This window comes from Bos taurus, chromosome 11 (assembly GCF_002263795.3).
Source record: "Bos taurus isolate L1 Dominette 01449 registration number 42190680 breed Hereford chromosome 11, ARS-UCD2.0, whole genome shotgun sequence".
NCBI classification, from domain to species: domain Eukaryota; kingdom Metazoa; phylum Chordata; class Mammalia; order Artiodactyla; family Bovidae; genus Bos; species Bos taurus.
This window is the reverse complement of record NC_037338.1, coordinates 96519586-96532216: the sequence shown is the minus strand read 5'-3', so window position 1 is coordinate 96532216 and position 12631 is coordinate 96519586.

Below are 12631 nucleotides of genomic sequence, written 5' to 3'. Positions count from 1 at the left end.
TTTCCTGAATGTGAGCAGAGCATTAAAGTAAATTATTCTTTAGGTTGTCACAGCTGAGTTGCCTAACTCTTCTACACCCATCCCCAGGTTGGGGCAAGTTCCCTGGGGCGGTGGTGGGGCTCTGGCTAAGGCTGGGGTTTTTATATTTGTTTGTTTGTTTTCTGGCTTCTCTGGGTCTTAGTTGGAGCATGTGGGATCTAGTTTCCCACCCAGGGATCAAACTCAGGGCCCCTTGCATTGGGAGTGTGCAGTATTAGCCCCTGGACAACCAGGGAAGTCCCAAGGCTGGTTTTTTTTAGGGCAGAGAGAGTCTAGAAAACAAGGTCCAAAGGATGCTGACATTCGAAGAAGTGGTTTGATGGAAGACAAGAGGGAAAAAGCAGAAGAGTAACGGGCAAATAGGAAGAGCCCAGGCTCAGAGGTTTCAATCCAGCTCTTCCCTCACCAGGGCATTTGGGGCAAATTACTGCTCTCCCCCACATCTCAGCTTCCTCATCTATAAAATGGGACTCATTAGAATACTTACCTCATAGGGCAGTTTTAAGGATTCAAAGACATCATATTTAAAAAGTAGTTCACTAAGGATTATTCTCCAGGCAGCTACATTTCTGCTCAAATATAACCAATCAATGAGCCACGTGTGAACAACGTACCTATGTCAAATTACAATTCACCCCAGCATTTACTGTTTTATTTTTCTCCATAGCCATACTACTCAATTATTTTAGTTATTATTTATTGTTTTAATATTACTTCATAATATTATCATTCTCCCTCCATTAGAATGTAAGTTTCATGAAGGGAGGGTTTTTGTTTGTTTTGTTCACTGACTCTATCCCTCCCACCTAGACAGAGTGCCTAACCAGGTGCTCAATAAATGTAGTCGTTGAATGAGTAAGTGTCGGCCAACATTATTGTTACCACCCCTGGGGCAGAAACTTTTGATAACCCCTTCAGCCAGGAAAGCAGAAGGCAAGGATAAAAAACTCTAGGTAGATAATCATTTAAAGCTTTTGTTGGGTTCTAGGTGAAGCTTTTATATTTGGTCCTTTACATCAATAAAACATCCTTTAGGGAAAAGGTTAAGGGGCAAGCCAAGACCAAGTGAGATCTAAGCTAGAGAAGGGAACTTTCTGTGAACTAACAAGGGCAGAGGATTTTCATTTTCAAAGTTTGTTTCTGTTCTTAACCTATTTTGTGGTTACATAAGTATTATAATACTAGGCTATGCTGTCTTTGAAATACTTTCAAAAAAAATACAGATAAACCCCCAAGTCCTCCTTGAGCATAATTCTGTACCCCCTAATCCCTCCCTAGGAATAATCACCACAGCTGTTTGTGGGTATCTCCATGCCTCTTCCAAAAAGCATTTATAGAGTGCATATGTACACAGATGTGCATTTTTTAAAATATAAACTATAAATGCTATTATTATACTCTTATTTGTTACTTTTCAATTAACATCCTGTAATATGTTTTATATCTCTTTGTTTAACTTTCTACAGATCAATATCAACTTTTAATGGCAGGGGGAGCTTTAAAACATTTTTAAAAATAGCCTTAATAGAATTTATTTTTTAGAACAGTTTCAGATTTACATAAAAATTGAGAACATAGTTCAGAGAGTTCTCATATGCCCTGCATCCTATAATCAACATCTTATTAATATATTATTTAGTACATTTGTTATAATTAATGAACCAACTAAACTTGAATTGAGTTTATTAGTAAATGGATTCGTTTATTAGTGAAAGTCCATAGTTTATTCAGATTTCTTTTACTTAACACTTTTTTTTCTGACCTAGGATTTCCCCCAGGATACCACATTACAATTGATAGTTGTAGTTTCCTTAAGCTCCTCTTGACTGGGGCAGCTTCTCAGACCTTCTCTGCTTCTTGATGACCTTAACAGTCAAGTCTTTTGTAGGATGTCCCACAAGTGGGATTTGTCAGGCATTTTCCTCATGAAAACTGGAGTTGTGGATCTGGAGAAGGAAGACCACAGAGGTAAATTGTCATTTTCATCACATCCTAGCAAGAGTACATACTAGCAATGTGACTTGTTACTGTTTTTTATTTTCTTTCTTTTTTGACCAAGTTGCATGGCATGTGGGATCTTAACTATGCTACCAGGGATTGAACCCATGCCCCCTGCAGTGGAAGTGCAGATACGTAACCCCTGGACCATCAGGAAAGTCCCACTTACTACTGTTGACATTATCCTTGATCACCTGGCTGAGGTAGTGGATATTTATTTTATACTCTGAGTGATAATCCAATACTACTTTATGTTACTGCTGAAAATCTTCAGGTTTGGCCGCTGGTTCCCATGTCCTTTTTTTTCTTTTTAATACTTTTAAAATTTTTATTTAAAAAATAGCTACTACTATACCTAGTATACCGAAAGCTACTAGTAGTATACCTAGTAGCTCAGAAGGTAAAGAATCCGCCTGCAATGTGGGAGACCTGGGTTCAATCCCCGAGTTGGGAAGATCCCCTGGAGGAGGGCATGGCATCCCACTCCAGTATTCTTGCCTGGATAATCCCATGGTCAGAGGAACCTGGCAAGCTACAGTCCATGGGGTCACAAAGAGTCAGATAAGGACTGAGTGACTCAGTGCTATTGAAGTATAGTTGATTTGCAATATCATGTTAGTTTTAGGTACACAACAAAGTGATTCAGTTATATATATATATTATATTATATATATTTCTCAAAATCTATTGCATTATAGTTTATTACAAGATATTGAATATAGTTTCCTATGCAATATACTGTAAATCCATGTTGTTCCTGTGTCCCTTTGATGTACCTCCATCCATGTAGGTTTTTTTTCCCCCAACTGTTTTCTTACTTTCTGGCACTATAAGATGTTTCAGGTTCATCTTGTATGTTTCCTTCCCCAGTTCTAGAGTCAGCCATTTCTCCAAGGAGCCCTGGTTCCTTTTTGCAGGGAATGACATAAGAAACCAAGTTCTCAGCACTAGGTATACTCTTCAGTTCAGTTCAGTTCAGTCACTCAGTCGTGTCTGACTCTTTGCGACCCCATGAATTGCAGCTCGCCAGGCCTTCCTGTCCATCATCAACTGCCGGAGTTCACCCAAACTCATGTCCATCGAGTTGGTGATGCCACCCAGCCATCTCATCCTCTGTTGTTCCCTTCTCCTCCTGCCCCCAATCCCTCCCAGCATCAGGGTCTTTTCCAATGAGTCAACTCTTCGCATGAGGTGGCCAAAGTATTAGAAGTTTCAGCTTTAGCATCAGTCCTTCCAATGAACACCCAGGACTGATCTCCTTTAGAATGGACTGATTGGATCTCCTTGCAGTTCAAGGGACTCTCAAGAATCTTCTCCAACACCACAGTTCAAAAGCATCAATTCTTCAGTGCTCAGCTTTCTTCACAGTCCAACTTTCACATCCATACACGACCACTGGAAAAACCATTGCCTTGACTAGATGGACCTTTGTTGGCAAAGTAATGTCTCTGCTTTTCAATATGCTATCTAGGTTGGTCATAACTTTCCTTCCAAGGAGTAAGCATCTTTTAATTTCATGGCTGCAATCACCATCTGCGGTGATTTTGGAGCCCCAAAAAATAAAGTCTGACATTCCACTGTTTCCCCATCTATACTCTTAGGGCAAGCATATTTATTTCTCCAGGTAAAATAAAGATGTCTACAGACATTTTTATTCAAAATGAAAATTATTTAATTCAAAATCTCTGTCACTGAGTCCGAAAGACAAATGCATATTTCAAAAATTTATTTTTTACTGTATTGGGAAAACAACATTAAAATCTAAATATCTTTGAGAGGCAAATTTTTCATCTTTTACAGCTTACATATATAAAACATTTTAGATTTCACAGAATAGCATCATGAGATCCTGCCAAGTAAATGCCATCACTTTCATTCTGTGAATGAGGAAACTGAGGCTGAGAGAAGCAATGTGACTCTCTACCAGGATCACAGAGCTGAGCAGAAGCTAGGATTACTTTATTCCCCCCCCCCCTTTTTTATTTGCTGCACCCCACGGGACCAAGGACTGAACCCAGGTCCTTGGTAATGAAAGCACAGAGTTGTAACCACTGAACCACCAGGGAATTGCCCTGGTGGCTCAGATGGTAAAGAATCTGCCTGCAATGCAGGAGACCTGGGTTTGATCCCTGGGTCGGGAAGATCCCTGGGCAAAGGGCATGGCAACCCAGTCCAGTATTCTTGCCTGGAAAATTCCATGGACAGAGGAGCCTGGCAGACTACAGTCCACTGGGTCACAAAGAGTCAGACATGACTGAACAACTAATGCTTTCACATTCGCATTTCATTTAAAGCAACATTTTTTGTGCTGAGATTTTAGCAAGAACTGGGCAATAGAAAGATGCATAATTTACAGCCCCATCCCTTTATTTCCTAGAACCTCTTTCTCCAGTATAATCTCCAGATTTTGCTGAAAATTGTAGTCTCTTCAGTGTGTGAATAGAACATGTTCTCCCAGGTGAAGCAGGTTCTGAGACTTCCCCCTGGACCATTCCCCCTCATCATCAATACCCCTGCAGTGTATAGTAGAAATTAGTTCTTAGTCTGTTTCCTAAAGCCAGGTTAGGGGCTCAGGTTTAAGTGCCATCCGACCAGGCAGGTCTTGCAAATGAGCAGAGGAATCTACAGTAAGAGGGTCTTGATGGATGGTGGTTGACGCCTGGCCTGCATCACCAGGAGGAGGGCAGCCACTACTCACCTGATTGTTGACAAGTAGGCTGTGGACCCAGTGTTGCCACATCATTCTGATTTTTCAAAGAAAGCAGAAAAGCCCTTAGCAGTCTGTGGGGGCTGGTTTCAGTTTTCAGGCTACTTGATTTTTGGTTTTGCTTTGTTTTTACTTCTGAGCTAGCATTTGCTCAGGCTTTCCTGGTGGCTCAGTGGTAAAGAACTTGACTGCCAATGTAGAAGAAACAGGTTCAATCCCTGGGTCAGGAAGATCCCCTGGAAATGGCCACCCACTCCAGTATCCTTGCCTGGGAAATCCCATGGACAGAGGAGCCTGGTGGGCTACAGTCCATGGGGTCACAAAGATTCAGACACAATTGAAGTGACTTAGTACCCACACATTTTGTTCTTACTCTGCCAGTTGTCAGGGATGCTATGATGACTGAAATATATCAGGTTACTTCTAGCTTAGTAAATCATCAGGAGGTGAGTCAGGTGGGAAGATGATAGAGTCACAGGAAGGATTGATTTATTTATTGGCTCCACACTATGTGAGATCCTAGTTCCCTGGCCAGGGATGGAACCCACACCCCTGCATTGGAAGCATGAAGTTTTAACTACTGGAGTACCAGGGAAGTCCCCACAGGAAGAATTTTAAAAAACACTATCTGGAGACTCACGCATCTTAGAGTAATGGCATCCAGATAGCTTCTTTTTGCTTTCCTGTCTTGTGTAAATTCCAGCAGAGGTCACATGCATGTGTGGGTGCTTAATAAATGCTCTTTGAAAGTGATAATAATGAATTGAGATATGGAAAATCTGAAAACACTCTCTAGGAATGTGGCTTAGGGCATGAAACGCTTTAGAAAGATTCCCTGTGAGAAAAGGATAAAGGAATTGGGGTTACTAATACCATATCACAGAGAAAAGAAGGTTAGGGAGAATTTAATAGCCATCTTCAAATATCTAAAGGGATGTTGCTCATGTGTTTTAAACATCAGTTCTTGTCTACTAAGGACAGGACATGAGGGAATTATCTTAAATGGGAGCAGGAGGGACTTAGATTAGATATCAATAGGGGGACAAGCCAGCTGAAAGAATTGTGAGATGCCAGACAGCGACATGATTTAGAGAAAGGACATGGTTATTTTAGGAACAGGGGTTGCTGATTATTATTAGGGCAAGTGTAGAGCCTGGGGCCTCCAAGTCAGCCAGTTACTAGTTATAAGATCTTGAGACAGTGACTTCACCTCTTTGAGGTTCAGTTTCCTCATTTGTTAAAAGGGGATAAGAACAATATCTATTTATTGGATTGTTGTGAGGATTACATTAGATTAGGTCTAATGGCTTTATTGGGCTTCCCTGGTGGCTCAGCAGTAATCTGCCTTCAATACAGGAGACTCGGGTTCAATCCCCGGGGTTGGAAATATCCCCTGAAGAAGGAAATAGCAACCCCCTCCAGTATTCTTGCCTGGGAAAATCCCATGGACAGGGGAGCCTGGTGGGCTACAGTCCACGGGGTTGCAAAAGAGCTGGACATGACTTAGCGACTAAACAACATCAACAATGACTTGATAAGCCATTAGGTATATCAGCGTCAGGCACAGAACAAGCCTCAACCAATGAGGGATGCCATTCATTGCAGTTCATCTACTAAGGTCCTATATATGGAAAAAAATAAAACAAATAAACAACTCCCCCCACTACAAACAACACTCTGCCCGTAAACATAATCTCTCTTTCCAGAGGCATCAAACAAGCAAATACTGCTGGGTCTTGTGGGGCTTACAACCTCATTGAAAACACCCAATGTGAACATTCAGAAAGTGAAATAAATATAAGATTAAGATAACAGAGTCAGCAGAGTGAAGTAGTTAAGAGCTAGCAGTATGGAAAATGCATGAGTCCTTAGAACAGTGCCTGGCATCTTAGGAACTGTTTCCCTTAATAGATCAAAACTCAGTGCAAGCTAAAGGTCAATTTTTAAATGAAAGGTTGAAAAAAAAACCCTATGGAGTTCTCAAGCGGGAGAAACTGCTCCAAAATAGTATGGGTCAAACAAACAAATGGATAAGATTGAATGCACTAATCTGTAAATGTTTTTGATCAGAAGGATCTTGGTTGTTTTAATCAAATGATCAATTATCTACTATTTGGATGTCCTAAACTTTTATTCTTAAAACATTTGCAGGCACTGCTGTGAATACCCTACTTGTCAGCTTTCAAAGAAAAAAAGTTATTTGTTTCTGATATTTTGAATACACTCAAGAAACAGATTTCTACATTGATTGTATTCTATGAACTTTACTTCATAGCAATTATAACTCCTGCAGCGCATTTAACTTACTAATGTTTATTGAAATATTTTCAGCTGCAAAAACATTTTATGTTCACTATTATTTATTAATGCCCTGTTTTAAAATATTACACATAAAATTTATTCCAGTGCACATTAGTAAATAAATTATGCTTGTAATTTCTAATGCATTTTTAATTATAAATTTATCCATGTCTACCTTTATTTATGATAGCAGTGTCTCAGTGTTGAACATACTGTATATTAATGGAGACACTGTTAATTATGCATTCTTAGAAGTTGCATTCGACAAAACATACGAGTCTGTTTTTTTACATCCTAAGTCCTGTTAACATCATTAATTTAGAAGTTGGAACTCACAGCACTAGCTAACCTTTAGAGCAAGAAAATATACTAGTAGAAACTGGCTATACAGCCTGGATTTGGGGAGGGACTGCACTTATCTATAAATGTACCCAGGGAGATACTAAATAGTACCAGCCAGATGTTTCATTTTCACTCCAAGTATCTAAAAAAGGACACCAGAAATAATATTCAGCACAAAAAGACAATAGAACAAAGCTCAGGGACTCTCTGCAAGCACCCAGAACAGATCTATGCTTAAATAGTATCTGCCGAGTGTAATGTTTAAGATTTTCTGGTTGGTTAATTTTGTGCTTCTCTTCCACCCACCCAATTCACCTTATTATGAGCAATATATTTGCTTTAAAAAATTCTTCACACTGAAATGTTATTTTAATTTGAAAAAACACTATATTGTTCTGAAATCGTCAATTTCTTGGAGGCTTCTTTCAAATAGTTTGAATGGATTTTTGACACCTAATTTACTGTTGTCCTGAAAGTACTTTGTAACATAACAGTAAAAATGCCTGTTTTCCCTATGGGAGGAAAAAATATATTTCAAAAGGAGAGGAAACTAAAATTGGGAAAATAGAAGGGAAGCATAGTCACACATATACAATATGAAGAACACACATTTGCAAAGAAACTAGAAGGTGCCTCCCTTTGCCCATGGCGCTGGCAGGGCTTGAAAGAGGGTTCCTTTCAGCTTATCATGTTCAATCTCAGCTTGTTGTCATAGATTTGGCAAAGTAGTATTTTCCACACACAAATTCTGCTTAACCACAAAAGATTTCCAGTTGCTTCCTGTGTGTGTTTTGAGTACCTTTTCATTTAACATGCATTTTACCAAGTGTTTATGGTGTTTTAAGCTTTAAACATATTAGAGAGAGAGAGAGCAACATGTTCCTTTGCTTATGGCCTGTCAGGGAGACAGTTGTGTATTGAAAGAATAACAGAAAATGTGATAAATCTTGAACCCAGAAAATGAAGCTTTTCGTGTGACCTGTGAGCAAGAAGTATTCTTAGAAAATTTCTAGAGTAGGAGAAGCAGTATGTGAATTTGATTTTCATTCTTGGTTTTCAAGAATGAATAGAGAGACTTCCCTAGTGGTGAGTGGTTAAGAATTCACCTGTCAATGCAGGGGACACAGGTTCGATCCCTAGTCCAGGAAGATTCCACAGGTCTCAGGGCAACTAAGCCCGTACATCACAACTACTGAAGCCTGAGCACACTAGAGGCCATGTTTCACAAGAGAAGCTCCTGCAATGAGAAGCCCACACACTGCGATTAGAGAGTAGTCCTTACTCTCCATGACTAGAGAAAGCCTGCACGCAGCAACAAAGACCCAGCATAGGCAAACAAATAAATAAATGTTTTTAAAAGATACCATTTAAAAAAAAGAATGAATAGAATATACTTGGGAATTTTCTTGCTGTCCAGTAGCAAGGATTCAATGTTTTCACATCAGGGCCTGGGTTTGATCCCTGGTTGGGAAACTAAGATCCTGTAAGTCTACTGGTATGGCCAAACACACACACACACATGCTTAATGGTTAGAATTGTTAAAATGGCACACATACATTTAATAAAAACATTTTTATAAAAGCACATTAGGATTTATCCTTTAAGAATCCCACCACTCTGTCTTGTAGAAACCCAAAATAGCCCATGAACAGTATGAAAAGACAAAAAGATAGGACACTGAAAGATGAACTCCCCAGGTCAGTAGGTGCCCAATATGCTACTGGAGATCAGTGGAGAAGTAACTACAGAAAGAATGAATGGACGGAGCCAAAGCAAAAACAATACCCAGCTGTGGATGTGACTGGTGATAGAAGCAAGGTCCGATGCTGTCAAGGGCAATATTGCATAGGAACCTGGAATGTTAGGTCCATGAATCAAGGCAAATTGGAAGTGGTCAAACAGGAGATGGCAAGAGTGAACATTGACATTCTAGGAATCAGCGAACTAAAATGGACTGGAATGGGTGAATTTAACTCAGATGACCATTACATCTACTACTGTGGGCAGAAATCCCTTAGAAGAAATGGAGTAACCATCAGAGTCAAAAAGAGTTCAAAATGCAGTACTTGGATGCAATCTCAAAAACAAGAGAATGATCTCTGTTCGTTTCTAAGGCAAACCATTCAATATCACAGTAATCCCAAGTTTATGCCTGGACCAGTAATGCTGAAGAAGCTGAAGTTGAATGGTTCTATGAAGACCTACAAGACCTTTTAGAACTAACACCCCAAAAAGATGTCCTTTTCATTATAGGGGACTGGAATGCAAAAGTAGGAAGTCAAGAAACACCTGGAGTAACAGGCAAATTTGGCCTTGGAGTACAGATTGAAGCAGGGCAAAAGCTAATAGAGTTTTGTCAAGAGAACACACTGGTCACAGCAAACACCCTCTTCCAACAACACAGGAGAAGACTCTACACATGGACATCACCAGATGGTCAACACCGAAATCAGATTGATTACATTCTTTGCAGCCAAAGATGGAGAAGCTCTATACAGTCAGCAAAAACAAGACCAGGAGCTGACTATGGCTCAGATCATGAGCTCCTTATTGCCAAATTCAGACTTAAATTGAAGAAAGTGGGGGAAAACCACTAGACCATTCAGGTATGACATAAATCAAATCCCTTATGATTATACAGTGGAAGTAAGAAATAGATTTAAGGGACTAGATCTGATAGACAGAGTGCCTGATGAACTATGCATGGATGGAGGTTTGTGGCATTGTACAGGAGACAGAGATTAAGACCATGCCCAAGAAAAAGAAATGCAAAACAGCAAAATGGCTGTCTGAGGAGGCCTTACAAATAGCTGTGAAAAAAGAGAAGTGAAAAGCAAAGGAGAAAAGGAAAGATATTCCCATCTGAATGCAGAGTTCCAAAGAATAGCAAGGAGAGATAAGACAGCCTTCCTCAGTGACCAGTGCAAAGAAATAGAGGAAAACAATAGAGTGGGAAAGACTAGAGATCTCTTTAAGAAAATTAGAGATACCAAGGGAACATTTCATGCAAAGGTGGGCTCAAAAAAGGACAGAAATGGTATGGACCTAGCAGAAGCAGAAGATCTTAAGAAGAGGTGGCAAGTACAAAAAAGATCTTCACAACCCTGATGATCACAATGGTGTGATCACTCACCTAGAGCCAGACATCCTGGAATGTGAAGTCAAGTGGGCCTTAGGAAGCATCACTACGAACAAAGCTAGTGGAGGTGATGGAATTCCAGTTGAACTACTTCAAATCCTGAAAGATGATGCTGTGTAAGTGCTGCACTCAATATGCCAGCAAATTTGGAAAATTCAGCAGTGGCCACAGGACTGGAAAAGGTCAGTTTTCATTCCAATCCCAAAGAAAGGCAATGCCAAAGAATGTTCAAACTACTGCACAATTGCACTCATCTCACATGCTAGTAAAGTAATGCTCAAAATTCTCCAAGCCAGGCTTCAGCAATACGTGAACCGTGAACTTCCTGATGTTCAAGCTGGTTTTAGAAAAGGCAGAGGAACTAGAGATCAAATTGCCAACATCCGCTGGATCCTGGAAAAAGCAAGAGAGTTCCAGAAAAACATCTACTTCTGCCTTATTGACTATGCCAAAGCCTTTGACTGTGTGGATCACAACAAACCGGAAAATTCTGAAAGAGATGGGAATACCAGACCACTTGACCTGCTTCTTGAGAAGTCTGAATGCAGGTCAGGAGGAAAGGGTTAGAACTGGACATGGAACAACAGACTGGTTCCAAATAGGAAAAGGAGTATGTCAAGGCTGTATATTTTCACCCTGCGTATTTAACTTATATGCAGAGTACATCATGAGAAACGCTGGGCTGGAGGAAGCACAAGCTGGAATCAAGATTGCCGGGAGAAATATCAATAACCTCAGATAGGCAGGGGACACCATACTTACAGCAGAAAGTGAAGAGGAACTAAAAAGCCTCTTGATGACAGTGAAAGAGGAGAGTGAAACAGTTGGCTTAAAGGTCAACATTCAGAAAACGAAGATCATGGCATCTGGTCCCATCACTTCATGGCAAATAGATGGGGAAACTGGCAACAGTGGCAACAGTGGCTGACTTTATTTTTCTGGTGCTCAAAATCACTGCAGATGGTGACTGAAGCAATGAAATTAAAAGACTCTTAGACAGCATATTAAAAAGCACAGACATACTTTGCCAACAAAGGTCCGTCTAGTCAAGGCGATGGTTTTTCCAGTAGTCATGTATGGATATGAGAGTTGGACTTTAAAGAAACCTAAGTGCTGAAGAATTGATGCTTTTGAACTGTGGTGTTGGAGAAGATTCTTGAGAGTCCCTTGGACTGCAAGGAGATTCAACCAGCCCATCCTAAAGGAGATCAGTCCTGAATGTTCATTGGAAGGAATGATGTTGAAGTTGATACTCGAATACTTTGGCTACCTGATGTGAACAGGTGACTCATTTGAAAAGACCCTGATGCTGGGAAAGATTGAGGGCAGGAGGAGAAGGGGACGACAGAGGATGAGATGGCTGGATGGCATCACCAACTCAATGGACATGAGTTTGGGTTGACTCCGGGAGTTGGTAATGGACAGGGAGGCCTGGCGTGCTGCAGTCCATGGGATTGCAAAGAGTCGGACAGAACTGAGCAACTAAACTGAACTGAACTGAAAATAGCCACTAGAGCAGCCACAAGGAGAAAACCAAGGTCCCTGACCAACACTTCTTGCCATCTGTGATCTTCCAACAATTTTAACTTCATCTGACTGAAAATACATGAGGGAGCCAGGGAGACTGGCAGAAGAACCACCCACCAAGCCACAGTATCTTGAGAAATAATAAATGGTTGTTCAAAATTCTATAAAACAATTATCCTTCATTAAAAAGAATCAGATTTATAAAAATGGTTGTTGTTTTAAGCCACTTACAAAAAAGGTTGGGAGAGAAAGAGAGAGTAGGTGTTTGCTGAGTGGAGATAGAAAAGGCAATTGAGGTTGAGCAGGAATTGCTCCAGCAATTATGTTTGAGGAAAGCAAATGTATAAAAGTTCCTGATTCTTGCTGCCCATCTCAGTGCCTCGGGCAATAGGAACAGGTGTTTACAGGACACTCCCTGTGTACCAGGCACTGTTCTAAGCATGCTCTTTGCATTAGCTCAATGGATGCTCACAATAAACCTAGATGAGCAAATAGATACACAGAAAGCAAATCACTTATTGAAGGTCACACAGCTAGTAAGTGACTTCAAACCTCTGTCCACTGCCCCTATTCTAGT